This window comes from Bos grunniens, chromosome 5 (assembly GCF_055505025.1).
Source record: "Bos grunniens cultivar Pamir isolate PY7600 chromosome 5, Bosgru_T2T1.0, whole genome shotgun sequence".
Taxonomy (NCBI): Eukaryota; Metazoa; Chordata; class Mammalia; order Artiodactyla; family Bovidae; genus Bos; species Bos grunniens.
Genome location: NC_141169.1, coordinates 59,968,154 through 59,986,568, shown reverse-complemented (window position 1 = coordinate 59,986,568; position 18,415 = coordinate 59,968,154). Strand labels below are relative to the sequence as shown.

General features: G+C 37.5%; 2 pseudogenes; both read left to right on the top strand.

Annotated features, from left to right (window-relative positions):
• Window positions 1–7,914: 7,914 nt before the first annotated feature.
• Window positions 7,915–9,316, top strand: LOC147372190 (olfactory receptor 6C3-like; annotated as a pseudogene).
• Window positions 9,317–15,890: 6,574 nt separating this feature from the next.
• LOC147372189 (olfactory receptor 6C1-like) lies at window positions 15,891–17,003 on the top strand (annotated as a pseudogene).
• The last annotated feature ends 1,412 nt before the right edge of the window (window positions 17,004–18,415 follow it).

The following is an 18,415-nucleotide window of genomic DNA, read 5'->3' as shown; positions in this document are numbered from 1 at the left end:
ATCTCATTCAAACATGAAGGAGAAATCAAAAGCTTTACAGACAAGCAAAAGCTGAGAGAATTCTGCACCACCAAACCAGCTCTCCAACAAATGCTAAAGGATATTCTCTAGACAGGAAACACAAAGAGGGTGTATAAACTCGAACCCAAAACAACAAAGCAAATGGTAACCGGATCATACTTATCAATAATTACCTTAAAAGTAAATGGGTTGAATGCCCCAACCAAAAGATAAAGACTGGCTGAAAGGATACAAAAACAAGACCCAAATATATGTTGTCTAAAAGAGACCCACCTCAAAACAGGGGACACAAACAGACTGAAAGTGAAGGGCTGGAAAAAGATTTTCCATGCCAATAGAGACCAAAAGAAAGCAGGAGTAGCAATACTCATATCAGATAAAATAGACTAAAACAAAGGCTGTGAAAAGAGACAAAGAAGGTCAGTACATAATGATCAAAGGATCAATCCAAGAAGAAGATATAACAATTATAAATATATATGCACCCAACATAGGAGCACCACAATATGTAAGACAAATGTTAACAAGTATGAAAGGGGAAATTAACAATAACACAATAATAGGGGGAGACTTTTATACCCCACTCACACCTATGGATAGATCAACTAAACAGAAAATTAACAAGGAGACACAAACTTTAAATGATGCAATAGACCAGTTAGACCTAATTGATATCTATAGGATATTTCACCCCAAACAATGAATTTCATCTTTTTCTCAAGTGCACATGGAAACTTCTCCAGGATAGAACACATCCTGGGCCATAAATCTAGCCTTGGTAAATTCAAAAAAATTGAAATCATTCGAAGCATCTTTTCTGACCACAATGCAGTAAGATTAGATCTCAATTACAGGAGAAAAACAATTAAAAATTCCAACATAGGGAGGCTGAACAACACGCTACTGAATAACTAACAAATCACAGAAGAAATCAAAAAAGAAATCAAAATTTGCATACAAATGAATGAAAATGAAAACACAACAACCCAAAACCTGTGGGACACTGTAAAAGCAGTCCTAGGGGGAAAGTTCATAGCAATACAAGCATACCTCAAGAAACAAGAAAAAAGTCAAATAAATAACCTAACTCTACACCTAAAGCAACTAGAAAAGGAAGAAATGAAGAACCCCAGGGTTAGTAGAAGGAAAGAAATCTTAAAAATTAGGGCAGAAATAAATGCAAAAGAAACAAAAGAGACCATAGCAAAAATCAACAAAGCCAAAAGTTGGTTCTATGAAAGAATAAATAAAATTGACAAACCATTAGCCAGACTCATCAAGAAACAAAGGGAGAAAAATCAAATCAATAAAATTAGAAATGAAAATGGAGAGATCACAACAGACAACACAGAAATACAAAGGATCATAAGAGACTACTATCAGCAATTATATGCCAATAAAATGGACAACGTGGAAAAAATGGACAAATTCTGAGAAAAGTACAACTTTCCAAAACTGGACCAGAAAGAAATAGAAAATCATAACAGACCCATCACAAGCACGGAAATTGAAACTGTAATCAGAAATCATCCAGCAAACAAAAGCCCATGTCCAGACGTCTTCACAGCTGAATTCTACCAAAAATTTGGAGAAGAGCTAACACCTATCCTATTCAAACTCTTCCAGAAAATTGCAGAGGAAGGTCAACTTCCAAACGTATTCTTTGAGGCCACCATCACCCTAATACCAAAACCTGACAAAGATGCCACGAAAAAAGAAAACTACAGGCCAATATCACTGATGAACATTGATGCAAAAATCCTTAACAAAATTCTAGCAATCAGAATCCAACAACACATTAAAAAGATCATACACCATGACCAAGTGGGCTTTATCCCAGGGATGCAAGGATTCTTCAGTATCCGCAAATCAATCAATGTAATATGCCACATTAACAAATTGAAAAATAAAAAACATATGATTATCTCAATAGATGCAGAGAAAGCCTTTGACAAAATTCAACATCCATTTATGATAAAAACTCTCCAGAAAGCAGGAATAGAAGGAACATACCTCAACATAATAAAAGCTATATATGACAAACCCATAGCAAACATTATCCTCAATGGTGAAAAATTGAAAGCATTTCCTCTAAAGTCAGGAACAAGACAAGGGTGCCCAATTTCACCACTACTATTCAACATAGTTTTGGAAGTTTTGGCCACAGCAATCAGAGCAGAAAAAGAAATAAAAGGAATCCAAATTGGAAAAGAAGAAGTAAGACTCTCACTGTTTGCAGATGACATGATCCTCTACATAGAAAACCCTAAAGACTCTACCAGAAAATTACTGGAGCTAATAAATGAATATAGTAAATTTGCAGGATATAAAGTCAGCACACAGAAATCCCTTGGGTTCCTATATACTAGTAATGAGAAAACAGAAAGATAAATTAAGGAAACAATTCCATTCACCATTGCAACGAAAAGAATAAAATACTTAGGAATGCTGCTGCTGCTGCTGCTAAGTCGTTTCAGTCATGTCCAACACTGTGGGTCCCCATAGACGGCAGTCCACAAGGCTCTCCCGTCCCTGGGATTCTCCAGGCAAGAACACTGGAGTGGGTTGCCATTTCCTTCTCCAAAGCATGAAAGTAAAAAGTGAAAACAATCGCTCAGTCATGTCCAACTCTTGGCGACCCCATGAACGGTAGCCTACCAGGCTCCTCTGTCCATAGGATTTTCCAGGCAAGAGTACTTGGGAATATATCTACCTAAAGAAACTAAAGACCTATATACAGAAAACTATAAAATACTGGTGAAAGAAAAAAAAAAAAGAGGACACTAATAGATGGAGAAATATATCATGTGCATGGATTGGAAGAATTAATATAGTAAAAATGACTATACTACCCAAAGCATTTTATAGATTCAATGTAATCCCTATCAAGCTACCAACAGTATTCTTCACAGAACTAGAACAAATAATTTCACAATTTGTATGGAAATATGAAAAACCTCGAATAGCCAAAGCAATCTTGAGATGGAAGAATGGAACTGGAGGAATCAACCTGCCTGACTTCAGTCTCTACTACAAAGCCACAGTTATCAAGACAGTATGGTACTGGCACAAAGACAGAAATATAGATCACTGGAACAAAATAGAAAGCCCAGAGATAAATCCAAGCACATATGGACACCTTATCTTTGACAAAGGAGGCAAGAATATACAATGGAGAAAAGACAATCTCTTTAACAAGTGGTACTGGGAAAACTGGCCAACCACTTGGAAATGAATGAAACTAGAACACTTTCTAACACCATACACAGAAATAAACTCAAAATGGATTAAAGATCTAAACGTAAGACCAGAAACTATAAAACTCCTAGAGGAGAACATAGGCAAAACACTCTCCAACACACATCACAGCAGGATCCTCTATGACCCACCTCCCAGAATATTGGAAATAAAAGCAAAAATAAACAAATGGGACCTAATTAAACTTAAAAGCTGCACCAGAATAGAAATTAAAGCAAGGTGAAAAGACAGCCTTCAGAATGGGAGAAAATAATAGCAAATGAAGCAATTGACAAACAACTAATCTCAAAAATATACAAGCAACTCCTACAACTCAATTCCAGAAAAATAAGCTACCCAATCAAGAAATGGGCCAAATAACTAGACATTTCTCCAAAGAAGACATACAGATGGCTAACAAACACATGAAAAGATGTTCAACATCACTCATTATCAGAGAAATGCAAATCGAAACCACTATGAGGTACCATTTCACCCCAGTCAGAATGGCTGCAATCCAAAAATCTACAAGCAATAAATGCTGGAGAGGATGTGGACAAAAGGGAACCCCTTACACTTTTGGTGGGAATGCAAACTAATACAGACAGTATGGAGAACAGTGTGGAGATTCCTTAAAAAACTGGAAACAGAACTGCCTTATGACCCAGCAATTCCACTGCTGGGCATACACACAGAGGAAACCAGAACTGAAAGAGACATGTGAACCCCAATGTTCATCACAGCACTGTTTATAATAGCCAGGACATGGAAGCAACCTAGATGTCCATCAGCAGATGAATGGATAAGAAAGTGGTGGTACATATACACAATGGAGTATTACTCAGCCATTAAAAAGAATACAATTGAATCAGTTCTAATGAGGTGTATGAAACTAGAGCCGATTATACAGAGTGAAGTAAGCCAGAAAGAAAAACACCAATACAGTATACTAACGCATATATATTGAATTTAGAAAGATGGTAACAAATACTATGTATATGAGACAGCAAAAGAGGCACTGATGTATAGAACAGTCTTTTGGCCTCTGTCGGAGAGGGAGAGGGTGGGATCATTTGGGAGAATGGCATTGAAACATGTATAATATCAAATATAAAACGAGTCGCCAGTCCAAGTTCGATGCACGATACTGGATGCTTGGGGCTGGTGCACTGAGACGACCCAGAGGGATGGTACAGGGAGGGAGGAGAGTTCAGGATGGGGAACACGTGTATACCTGTGGCGGATTCATGTTGATATATGGCAAAATCAATACAATATTGTAAAGTTAAAAAATAAAATAAAATAAAAAAGAAATAAACCTGGATATTCTAAACAGAGAAAACATTGTCTTCTCTATCTCCCATCACAAAAACTTGATTATTTTATGTGTTTGATCAGGAAGATACCAAGGAAGTTACATTTCCCTAGAGATATCATTAATCATTTTTTGTTTAAGAAATATGCTATATTTGGTCTAAAACTATTTATACACACTTTTCCACATCTAAGAAGACAATTTTAAAAAATATACTCTTTCAGCTCTTCATCCCATTCCCCAGTTGCTAGCTATACAACCCTGAATGATTCACTCTCACTTGAAATATGCCTGTCATTGAAAATAGTTATATCTTGGCAATATTTCATAACTTACATGTTAGCCATACACTTTATTATTCTGATCATATGGAAATGTATGCCTTGTAAACTTTTGTCAACAATTCTGAGATTTATTATGTGTTTGAAATTTATCAAATACTTACTCCTCATCTCTTAGGTGTGTTGATCTCAAAACTGGTCATCGTTTTTAGTCTGTGCTGTAGACAAAGAATAAAATGGCAAGTGCAAATAACAAGTAGATGGAGAGAAATTTCATTGGTACCTACTTTCTTCTTGGAAATTTTATTTATTAATTTTATATACTAAGTTGCACATTTTAATAATATTTACAGTTTTAATTTTATTAAATTTTACTTATTATTTACACAATTTTAAGAGCTTTCCTCAAATTCACTGCCTTATCACTAAAAATCCAGCTTACCTTACTAGGTTTCCATAAACTTCATCTTTATATTTCTCTTGCTTTTCATTATGACACCTCATATAATTTTCTGAGTACATAGTTATGCATTTCTATCCATTCCTAAATCCTGCTTTTTTTTTTTTTTTTTCCATTTTCACTTTAGCTGACCTACTCTTAGAGTCAAACCATGTAGAGGAAAACTGCTGTTTTCTTGTTGTATATTCAGGTCATCAGAATATTCTTGCTTATATTTTTTTAAGAACACAAATTGGAGAGGATGAGGATGGTGACAGATATCAAAGGAATGTAAATACCAGTAAGGACACCAAATAAGTATATTCCTGATGTCTCATATTCATATACATAAAAGTGGATCTCATTTGCCATGAAAGTAAATGAAACATTAATTAGAAATTTGAGTTTGATTGAGTAAAATGGCAAAAGTGTACTAGTCCTATTTATTGATGATAGCTAGGGGTGTGTGTGTGTGTGTGTGTGTGTGTGTTTGCGTTAAATACAAAACATGAAGTGATGACATGTATTCAGGTCCTCTTAAGCAAAATAGAAAATGACTTCTATCATAATTCTTGTACAAAATTAAGGCTGGAAAAACGTTTCTATGCTTTAATAGTCTGCTTAATTTTCCCTGAATTTATTCACTTAAAATCAACCAACAATTAATATGATCACGTATATTATTCAGTGGTGAAATTAGAAGGGAAACTTTGAATCAACTGTCCAGATACCCTGGAAATGCAAAGGATTGTTCGTCCTGGCATTAACCATTTTTACAACATGAAGGAGCAGCGCGTTCAGATCAGATCAGATCAGTCGCTCAGTATGTCCGACTCTTTGCGACCCCATGAATCGCAGCATGCCAGGCCTCCCTGTCCATCACCAACTCCCGGAGTTCACTCAGACTCACATCCATAGAGTAAGTGATGTCATCTCGCCGTCTCATCCTCTGTCGTCCCCTTCTCCTCCTGCCCCCAATCCCTCACAGCATCAGAGTCTTTTCCAATGAGTCAACTCTTCGCATGAGGTGGCCAAAGTACTGGAGTTTCAGCTTTAGCTGAGTCCCTTCAAAGAAATCCCAGGGCTGATCTCCTTCAGAATGGACTGGTTGGATCTCCTTGCAGTCCAAGGGACTCTCAAGAGTCTTCTCCAACACCACAGTTCAAAAGCACCAATTCTTCGGCACTCAGCCTTCTTCACAGTCCAACTCTCACATCCATACATGACCACAGGAAAAACCATAGCCTTGACTAGATGAACCTTTGTTGGCAAAGTAATGTCTCTGCTTTTGAATATGCTATCTAGGTTGGTCATAACTTTCCTTCCAAGGAGTAAGCATCTTTTAATTTCATGGCTGCAGGCACCATCTGCAGTGATTTTGGAGCCCAGAAAAATAAAGTCTGACACTGTTTCCACCGTTTCCCCATGTATTTCCCATGAAGTGGTGGGTCCAGATGCCATGATCTTCGTTTTCTGAATGTTGAGCTTTAAGCCAACTTTTTCACTCTCCACTTTCACTTTCATCAAGAGGCTTTTGAGTTCCTCTTCACTTTCTGCCATAAGGGTGGTGTCGTATGCATATCTGAGGTTATTGATATTTCTCCCAGCAATCTTGATTCCAGCTTGTGTTTCTTCCAGTCCAGCATTTCTCATGATGTACTCTGCATATAAGTTAAATAAGCAGGGTGACAATATACAGCCTTGACGAACTCCTTTTCCTATTTGGAACCAGTCTGTTGTTCCATGTCCAGTTCTATCTGTTGCTTCCTGGCCTGCATACAAATTCCTCAAGAGACAGATCAGGTGGTCTGGTATTCCCATCTCTTTCAGAATTTTCCATAGTTTATTGTGATCCACACAGTAAAAGGCTTTGGCATAGTCAATAAAGCAGAAATAGATGTTTTTCTGGAACTCTCTTGCTTTTTCCATGATCCGGATGTTGGCAATTTGATCTCTGGTTCCTCTGGCTTTTCTAAAACCAGCTTGAACATCAGGAAGTTCACAGTTCACATATTGCTGAAGCCTGGCTTGGAGAATTTTGAGCATTACTTTACTAGTGTGTGAGATGAGTGCAATTGTGCAGTAGTTTGAGCATTCTTTGCCATTGCCTTTCTTTGGGATTGGAATGAAAACTGACCTTTTCCAGTCCTGTGGCCACTGCTGAGTTTACCAAATTTGTTGGCATATTGAGTGCAGCACTTTCACAGCATCATCTTTCAGGATTTGGAATAGCTCAACTGGAATTCCATCACCTCCACTAGCTTTGTTCGTAGTGATGCTTTCTAAGGCCCACTTGACTTCACATTCCAGGATGTCTGGCTCTAGGCCAGTGATCACACCATCGTGATTATCTGGGCTGTGAAGATGTTTTTTGTACAGTTCTTCTGTGTATTCTTGCCATCTCTTCTTAATATCTTCTGCTTCTGTTAAGTCCATACCATTTCTGTCCTTTATTGAGCTCATGTTTGCATGAAATGTTCCTTTGGTATCTCTGATGTTCTTGATGAGATCCCTAGTCTTTCCCATTCTGTTGTTTTCCTCTATTTCTTTGCATTGACCGCTGAAGAAGGCTTTCTTATCTCTTCTTGCTATTCTTTGGAACTCTGCATTCAGATGTTTATATCTTTCCTTTTCTCCTTTGCTTTTCACTTCTCCCGTCTGAAATTTCAATTTGCTAACTCTACCTTAGACACTAGTTATCCCCCTTTTCATTTTCCAAATGGGAACATTGTTTTCTTCCTTTCCACTTTTTTTTTTTTCTCTATGTAGACTTCCTAAAGTAGAGGGCATTAATGGGAAATCACACAAGAGTGACAGTGTTTATCCTGGCAGGTTTGACCGATGACCCACAAATGAAAATAGTATTATTTATCTTCCTACTTCTCATCTACTTGTTAAGCATCATTGGTAACCTCACCATCATCACTCTCACTAAGGTGGATCCTCATCTCAAACCCCTGTATATTTTTTTCTTCAGAATTTTTCCTTTTTAGAATTATTCTTTACTACTACTGCGGCTGCTGCTGCTAAGTCACTTCAGTCGTGCCCGGCTCTGTGTGACCCCATAGACGGCAGGCCACCAGGCTTCCCTGTCCCTGGGATTCTCCAAGCAAGAACCCTGGAGTGGGTTGCCATTTCCTTCTCCAATTCATGAAAGTGAAAAGTGAAAGTGAAGTCACTTAGTTGTGTCCGACTCTTAGCAACCTCATGGACTGCAGCCTACCAAGCTCCTCCGTCCATGGGATTTTCCAGGCAAGAGTACTGGAGTGGGGTGCCACTGCCTTCTCTGACTACAACTACTACTACTTCATGCATCCCTAAATTTCTAATTATTATGGAAATGGAGGACAAAACTATTTCCTATAATGGTTGTATTGCACAGTTGTTTTTTAGCTTATTACTTGGAGCATTTGAATTTTACTTGCTGGCAGCTATGTCCCATGACTGCTATGTTGCCATCTGTAAGCCCCTGAATTACACAGCCATCATGAACAGTAAAATCTGCACACTTCTTATCTTCTGTTGTTGGATTGCTGGCTTTTTGATCATCTTTGTACCTCTCCTTTTAACCCTAAACCTTGCCTTTTTTGCTTCCAACATTGTTGATCATTTCATGTGTGACCCAGCTACCTTCCTGCAGATCTCCTGCTCAGACACACAGCTCACTGAGACAATGGGATTCCTTTCTGCTTTGATGACTCTTGTGGTCCCATTATCAATGGTATTCACATCATGTACCTATATTGCGTTAACAATTCTGAAAATCCCTTCAACTAATGACAGGAAAAAAGCTTTTTTAACATGTTCTTCTCACATGATTGTGATATTCTTTTCTGATCACAGCTGCATCCTCATGTATGTTAAACCATCAGTCAAAGAGAATCTTTTTAAAAGTGAATAGCACTACTCAATACCTCTATTGCCCCACTTTTGAGTCCTTTCATCTATAGCTTACAGAACCAACAAGTGAAAAAAGCCTTCATGAATATAATACACACAGTTGTTTCTTTTTCAAACAATTGAATATGTTATTTCATGATGTATTAAGGAAATAAATGAAGGTGTCGATAATAATAATAATAATAATAGTGTATATAATTGTAGTTTCCTCCCTTTTATTACATTTGACAATCATCCTTCTCTCTTTTCACTGTTATTTTTACAAAAGCCTTGTTTCAATGAAGCTAATTTTCTTCATGTTCTTCAATAGAAACTTTTTTCTCATCTCTTCCTTTTCCTCTGATTATATGAAAGTAGTTATCCCAGTTCTCAAAGTGTTTCTTTTCTCTTTGAGTTTTAGTTATCAGGAATATAAACTAGTTTTATGTAAGTTATATTTAATGTAGCAAGCAATGTAAATATTATATTACATTTGTATTTAGGTTCAGTTCAATTCAGTTCAGTCACTCAGTCGTGTCTGACTCTTGGCGACCCCATGAACTGCAGCATGTCAGGCTTCCCTGCTGCTGCTGCTGCTGCTGCTATGTTGCTTTAGTCGTGTCAGACTCTGTGCGACCCCATAGATGGCAGCCCACCAGGCTACCCCGTCCCTGGGATTCTCCAGGCAAGAACACTGGAGTGGCTTGCATTTCTTTCTCCAATGCATGAAAATGAAAAGTGAAAGTGAAGTCACCCAGTCCTGCTGGAGTTTAGTGACCCCATGGACTGCAGCCTACCAGACTCCTTCATCCATGGGATTTTCTAGGCAAAAGTACTGGAGTGGGGTGCCATTGCCTTTCCATCACCAATACCCGAGTTTACTCAAACTCATGTCCATAGTGTCGGTGATGCTATCCAACCATCTCATTCTCTGTTGTCCTTTTCTCCTCCTGCCTTCAATCTTTCCCAGCATCAGGGTCTTCTCTACTGAGTCAGCTCTTCACATCAGGTGGCCAAAGTATTGGCGTTTCAACTTTAGTGTCAGTCCTTCCAATGAATATTCAGGACTGATTTTCTTTAGGATTGACTGGCTTGATTTCCTTGCAGTCCAAGAGACTCTCTAGAGTCTTCTCCAACACCAAAGTTCAAAAGCATCAATTCTTTGGCTCTCAGCTTTCTTTGTAGTCAAACTCTCACATCCATACCTGACTACTGAAAAAACCATAGCTTTGACTAGATGGACCTTTGTTGGCAAAGTAATGTCTCTGCTTTTTAATATGCTGTCTAGGTTGGTCAGAGAAGGCAATGGCACCCCACTCCAGTATTTTTTTTTTTTTAATTTTATTTTATTTTTAAAATATACATAATTGTATTAGTTTTGCCAAATATCAAAATGAATCCGCCACAGGTATACATGTGTTCCCCATCCTGAACCCTCCTCCCTCCCCATGGAAAATCCCATGGACGGAGAAGCCTGGTAGGCTGCAGTCCATGAGGTCGCTAAGAGTCGGACACGACTGAGCGACTTCACTTTCACTTTTCACTTTAATGCATTGGAGAAGGAAATGGCAACCCACTCCAGTGTTCTTGCCTGGAGAATCCCAGGGATGGCTGAGCCTGGTGGGCTGCCATCTATGGGGTCGCACACAGTTGGACACGACTGAATCGACTTAGCAGCAGCAGCAGCTAGGTTGGTCATAACTTTTCTTCCAAGGAGAAAGTGTCTCTTAATTTCATGGCTACAGTCATGATCTTCAGTGATTTTGGAGCCCCCAAAATAAAGTCTGTCACTGTTTCCATTGTTTCCCCATCTATTTGCCATGTAGTGGTGGGATCAGATGCCATAGTCTTAGTTTTTTGAATGTTGAGTTTTAAGCCAACTTTTTCACTCTTCTCTTTCACTTTCAAGAGGCTGTTTAGTTATTTTTTGCTTTCTACCATTAAGTGTGGTGTCATCTGCATATCTGAGGTTAAATATTAACATTAATTTACATTTTGTAATACTACCAATTTATTCATGCACAATCTATTTAATGAGCTGAGAGAAACGTGTAGCAGAGATTAAACATTAATGTTTTTGTTCAAATTAGGAAATATTTTAAAAAATGATTGCTATGTCACTTTCTATAGGAACTAGTTGTTTAGTTTCTATTTGAGAATTGTTAAGTTTTATAATAGTTCAATTATGAAAGAGAAGTGCATTATCTTGCCGGTTTATCTTAAAAATTAAAATTAAAAATGAAATACAGTGTTTACATACCCAATAAGCACCCCCTTCAATAACTTGGGACACTTCTGAAGCTAATTGGAGACTGATTGTAAATATCTGTTAAATGAAGGAGAGCAATGCTAACAAAATGTATTCATTTCTTTAAGAGTGTCATACACATGGACATAAAAATATATGCCTATATCTCCTAACAATGAAACAAAATTAGTAGAATAAGCTGAATTTTTCCTTCCTTAAGTAATTTTGAAATTCCTATGCTTAATATTCCTATTATACCTTCATTGGTAATAATCTGGATTTTATTCATCAAAGCAATTTCTATATTTGACCAAAAATTTAAAATATGAAATATGATTAAAACATTTTCACAGAGGCTGATTCATGTCAATGTATGGCAAAAACCACCACAATATTGTAAAGTAATTAGCCAATTAAAATAAATTAATTAATTAAAAACTTTTCACAGGTACACAGTATGTTACATGATTTTTTTGCCAGAAACATATAAGCATTAAACCATAATATATTTTTTACTTCTTTTTTACTTTAACTATGGGTCTTGATTTGAATAGTATCTAAAAGAATAGAATAAAATGTAGTCAGTGAGAAATATACATATATTATGTAATTGATTGGATTATTTTAAAGATTTCTGTTCAGCTTGGTAATGAGGTGAACATTAAAAGACATTTAACTCATAAATAGTATTTTTGAAAGAGTAAAATAATGGCATTTTCTCTTGATTATTTGTGTATCTACATTTTCCATTTTGAGAAAATAGATATAATGATCATGGAGCATTATATAACTTCTGTAAGTTTTAAGAGCACATAAGTGAAAATAATATATATATATGTTATATATATGTATGCATGTTCCATATTGAGACAGTCTAACATAGGAGAAGATTAAGAATCTCTCAATATTCTCAAGTTATGATTCTGTTATGTGTTAACCAAGATAGAGTTTGATTAAAAATACATTGCCTTCCAGTTGAGCCATTAATTTTTCATTAGAGTACTCTGAAATGCTTCATTTCAATATTTTCAATAGTTACTTACCATAAAAGATACACTCACACTCCTAATAAGGACCTAGCATTATTGAGGTCTTCTCTTCCCAATTGCAGGCAGATTAAAGTTATATTCTCAATCTTCTCTACCACTTCTAATAGTCTATGATATATTACCTCCCATTAGCACTGACCTCTGAATTCTGATTCCCCAGTAGTTTAATAGTGTTATTGTTGTTTTTAATTGTCTTGAATATGTAGCACAGCTTGTCAAATTTAGGTAGAACTTCTTAAGAGAAAGTAGGACTCTTTGTGACCCCATGGACTAGAGTCCATGGGAATTTTCCAGGCCAGAATACTGGAGTAGCTAGCCTTTCTCTTCTCCAGGGGATCTTCCCAACCCAAGGATCGAACCCAGGTCTCCTGCATTGCAGGCAGATACTTTACCAGCTGAGCAACAAACATTTAGAATATATTGGTGGTGGTTTAGTCACTAAGTCATGTCTGACTATCACAACCCCATGGACTGTAGCCTGCCAGATTCCTCTGTCCATAGGATTCTCTGGGCAAGAATGATGGAGTGGGTTGCTATTTCCTTCTCCATGGATTCTTCCTGATCCAAGAACTGAACCCAGGTCTTCTGCATTTCAGGCAGATTCTTTATCAACTAAGCTACTAGGGAAACTCTTTAGCATATATTACAGCTATTCTTTTAATATCATTGGAAAGTATAATTCAAAAGTCATATGCCTTGACTCTTTAAAACATTCCTATTGTAGGAGTCACACTGGAAATATTTTAAAAAATGTGTTTTGGCAAATAGGGACTATACAAAATATTTAACAGGAAAGAACTCTTAGAATATCATGATCTCAAAAGCAATTTGCTGCATGACTGTATCATATGATACTTATGCAGAAAAAAATAGTTGCTTACAAATAGGATTCTGAAAAAGTTTCTTTCTTAGCTTGTCAGTTTAATATTACTTTTCACTAGTTATCATGTGGTTTCAGTAAATACATAAAAGAAAATTGAGAACCAATGACTGGAGATAGAGTTCATTCAGCTTAGACTGACAGATTGACCGTATTGTAAATTGTTATTTCCTGTTTCTATTTTGCAAGAGTAATAATATAGACTATGATTGAGAGCTTATCCTCTTGATCCTGCTGAATTTTTTCCTACACATTTTAATATATTTTTTCCTCTGAAATTTCTCCTTCTAAGGAATCTCATCCCCACTGGTCTATAAATTCCTGATAACCATTGTGAAGTGAAGTGAAAGTTAGTCAGTCGTGTCCAACTCTGTGACCCCATGGAATACAGTCCATGGAATTCTCCAGGCCAGAATACTGGATTGGGTAGCTGTTCCCTTCTATGTTTCTTGTTGTCTTCTTTCATGAACCTTTATTTGTCTACTTCTAATTATTGGCTAAGTATTCCTTGGACTCTTCATACCAATTATTTTACATTGGTAATTAGCTCTTCATTGAAATTATTTCTCATTATTTTCAAACTGTAAGGTAAATATGTGTGGATATTCTTGAATCTCTTTTTATTTCTGTTATTTTCATGGCTTCTGTTCTCTGAATCTCCCTCTGGTATGATTATGAATTTTCTTTCTTTTCTTTTACTGCATACTCAAAACTGTATGCAAATGTTGAGGGCTCTGGATGATGATTAACACTACACATAAGATGTAATCTATGATTGTCCACAGTTAAGGCAGGAAATCTTAACCAAAATAACATATGAGATTATTCAAACCTGTGTTTCACATATTTTTTGAGAAATAATGGATTCATTGTGCTTCTTAGGGAATAAGATTTCCGTGCTCGGAGCTAAACACCTAAGTTCTGACCCAGAATTTTCCACTTTGACAAAGCTTAAATGTTGAATTTTGGCTTCAGAAACGAATAGACAGCAGAAATTTCTTGAGAATCTTCATAAGTAGGTGCTTTTTTTTTTTTTTTTTGTAAGTGTATTTTTTGTTAATACTACCAGTTTATTTGTGAATACATTATCTAATGAAATTAAAACTAATTGTAGCAGAGATTAACCATTATTGTTATTGCTCAAATTAGAGTGTATTTAGTTTAAAAATCATTGTCTTAAAGCATTTTCCATAGAAACTAGTTGTCAGTACCTATAAAAGAACTTTTAACATTACAAGTATTTCAATTACAGATGAAAAATGCCTTATATTGCTGGCTTATTTTATTTTTATTGAAGTATAATTGCTTTACAATTTTGTGATAATTTCTGCTGTACAAAGAAGTGAACCAACTTGTATATACATATATATACATGTATACATATATCCTCTGTTCCTTAAGCCACCATCCCACTGTCCCCATCCCACATCTCTAGCTCATCACAGGGTACCAAGTTGTGCTATAGAGTAGCTTCCCACTAGCTCTCTGTTTGACATATGGTAGTGTATATGTGTCAGTCCTCTCCCAATCCATATCACCCAGCCCTGCCTCTGGAGAAGGTAATGACACCCCCACTCCAGTAATCTTGCCTGGAAAATCCCATGGATGGAGGAGCCTGGTAGGCTGCAGTCCATGGGGTTGCTAAGAGTTGGACATGACTGAGAGACTTCACTTTCAATTTTCATTTTCATGCATTGGAAAAGGAAATGGCAACCCATTCCAGTGTTCTTGCCTGGAGAATCCCGGGGACGGGGTAGCCTGGTAGGCTGCTGTCTATGGGGTCGCACAGAGTCGGACACAACTGAAGTGACTTAGCAGCAGCAGCCCTACCTCCTCTGTGTTCACATGTCCATTCTCTATGTCTGCATCTCTATTTCTGCCCTTCAAACAGGCTCATCTGTAACATCTTTCCAGATTCCATACATACGTGTTAATATGATGTTTGTTTTTCTCTTTCTGACTTACTTTACTCTGCATGACAGAGTCTAGGTGCATTCAGGTTACTACAATGACCCAATTTTATCTTATTTTTTTATGACTGAGTAATACAGCCATGAAATTAAAAGACGCTTACTCCTTGGAAGAAAAGTTATGACCAAGCTAGATAGCATATTTAAAAGCAGAGACATTACTTTGCCAACAAAGGTACGTCTAGTCAAGGCTATGATTTTTTCCAGTGGTCGTGTATGGATGTGAGAGTTGGACTGTGAAGAAAGCTGAGCGCTGAAGAATTGATGGTTTTGAACTGTGGTGTTGGAGAAGACTCTTGAGAGTCCCTTGGGCTGCAAGGAGATCCAACCAGTCCATTCTGAAGGAGATCAGCCCTCAGATTTCTTTGGAAGGAATGATGCTGAAGCTGAAACTCCAGTACTTTGGCCACCTCATGCGGACAGTTGATTCATTTGAAAAGACTCTGATGCTGGGAGGGATTGGAGGCAGGAGAAGGGGACGACAGAGGATGAGATGGCTGGATGGCATCACTGACTCGATGGATGTGAGTCTGAGTGAACTCCAGGAGTTGGTGATGGACAGGGAGGCCTGGCGTGCTGTGATTCAAGGGGTCGCAAAGACTCAGACACGACTGAGCAACTGAACTGAACTGACACTAGGATATTTGGTAATCCTCTCTTCTAGTGTATTCCTTGTGATTTCTCTTGTAGGTCTCCTGGAAGGAGAAAAACAAACAAGCAACTGAAGAATGAGAAACCACACAGAAACAATAGAGTTTATCCTCCTGGGGCTCAGATGACTCACAGCTTCAGGTTGTGATCTTTGTTTTTCTGCTCATGACCTACATGCTCAGCATCACTGGGAACCTGACCATTATCACCCTGATCTTGCTGGATGCCCACCTCCAAACCCCCATGTATTTCTTCCTCAGAAATTTCTCCAACTTAGAAGTGTCATTCACAACTCTCAGTATATCCAAGTTCTTGGCCACCATTATTACAGGAGATAAAACCATTTCTTTTAATGATTGCATTGCTCAGTTATTTTTTCTCATTCTCTTGGGAGTCACTGAGTTTTACCTTCTGTCTGCCGTGTCCTATGATCGTTACATTGCTATCTGCAATCCCCTGCATTACATGACCATCATGAATCACAGAGTCTGCACACTGCTTGTCTTCTCTTCCTGGCTAGTTTCATTCTTAATCATATTCCCTGCACTCATGTTGCTCTTAAACCTTGATTACTGTAGGTCTAATATTATTGACCATTTTGCCTGTGACTATTTTCTGTTGCTTCAACTGTCTTGTTCAGACACAAACTTTCTCGCAATGATGGGGTTTTCCTGTGCTGAGTTTACTCTAATATTCGCTTTGGCATTAATAATTCTGTCCTATACATACACCATGAGAACAATTTTAAGAATTTCTTCTACCAATCAAAGGACAAAGGCCTTTTCCACATGTTCTTCCCACATGATTGTCATCTCCATCTCTTATTGCAGCTGCATTTTTGTGTACATTAAAACCTCAGCACAGGATAGGGAGTGGCTATGAGTGGCTTGCTTTGAGTAAGGGAGTGGCTGTGCTAAACACCTCAGTAGCCCCCATGCTGTAGCCCTACATTTACAGCCTACGGAATCAGCAAGTCAAACAAGCCTTCATGGACATGGCAAAAAAGACTATTTTTTAGAAGCAAATGAAATGATGTGTTATAATAAATTAGAGACATTTTTCAAGGAAATTTTTTAAAAAATATATAGTGAAGAATTTTAATAAGTTATTCAAGTCAAAATGGCTTCCATTCAATCTTGTTTATTCTCTTTATTCCTAGGAGTTTAAAATCATATTTGTTTATACATTTCTCTTTCAATTTAAACAACTTTTCTTATGTCTTTCTGACTCCCATTCTTATGAACATTTTGTTAGTTGCAACTTCTTAAATTAAAAATTGTTTAATATAAATTCCTGTTTTGAGATTGGATGTAATATTTAGTTTACTCAACACGGGAAATATAATCTTATTAATTTCATTTACAGTATATTTGACAGAAAGTCTTTTGACCATTTTATAGTTTTTAAAAAATTTATCTGTTTATTATTTATTTTTTGACTGCACTGAATCTTCATTGCTACTCGTGGACTTTCTCTCATTGAGGCAAGATGGAGCTACTCTTTGTTGCAGTGCATGGGTTTCTATTTACAGTGGCTTCTCTTGTTGTGGAGCAACAGCTCTGGGCATGCAGACTTCCATAATTGTGGTGCATGGCATCAGTAGTTGTAGCTGGTAGGCACTAGAGTACTGGCTCATTAGTTGTGGCAGAGGGAACTAGCTGCTCCATGGTATATGGGATCTTCCTGTCCCAGGGATTGTACTTGTGTCTCCTGATTGGCAGATGGATTCTTAGCCCCTAGAGCCTCAGGGACGTCCCTTCACTATTTATCTGGGGAAATGTTTTTAAATGCTGTATGCTGCTAAGTTGCTTCAGTCGTGCAACCCCATAGACGGCAGCCCACCAGGCTCCCCTGTCCCTGGGATTCTCCAAGGAAGAATACTAGAGTGGGTTGCCATTTCCTTCTCCAATTCATGAAAGTGAATGTGAAGTTGCTCAGTCGTGTCCGATTCCTACCAACCCCATGGACTGCAAGCTACCAGGCTCCTCCGTCCAGGGGATTTTCCAGGCAAGAGTACTGGAGTGGGTTGCCAATGCCTTCTCCCAAATGCTGTATAGTTTATTGAAAAATGTGAATATTTTCATTTAAAAACTGAAAGATTATTTATGGCACACATTAATAAGGTATGTCCCAATAATTTCTTCACCACCCTTATGGCAGAAAGTGAAGAAGAACTAAAGAGCCTCTTGATGAAAGTGAAAGAGGAGAGTGAAAAAGTTGGCTTAAAGCTCAACATTCAGAAAACTAAGATCATGGCATCCGGTCCCATCACTTCATGGGAAATAGATGGAGAAACAGTGGAAACAGTGCCTGACTTTATTTTTTGGGGCTCCAAAATCACTGCAGATAGTGACTGCAGCCATGAAATTAAAAGACACTTGCTCCTTGGAAGAAAAGTTATGACCAACCTAGATGGCATATTGAAAAGCAGAGACATTACTTTGC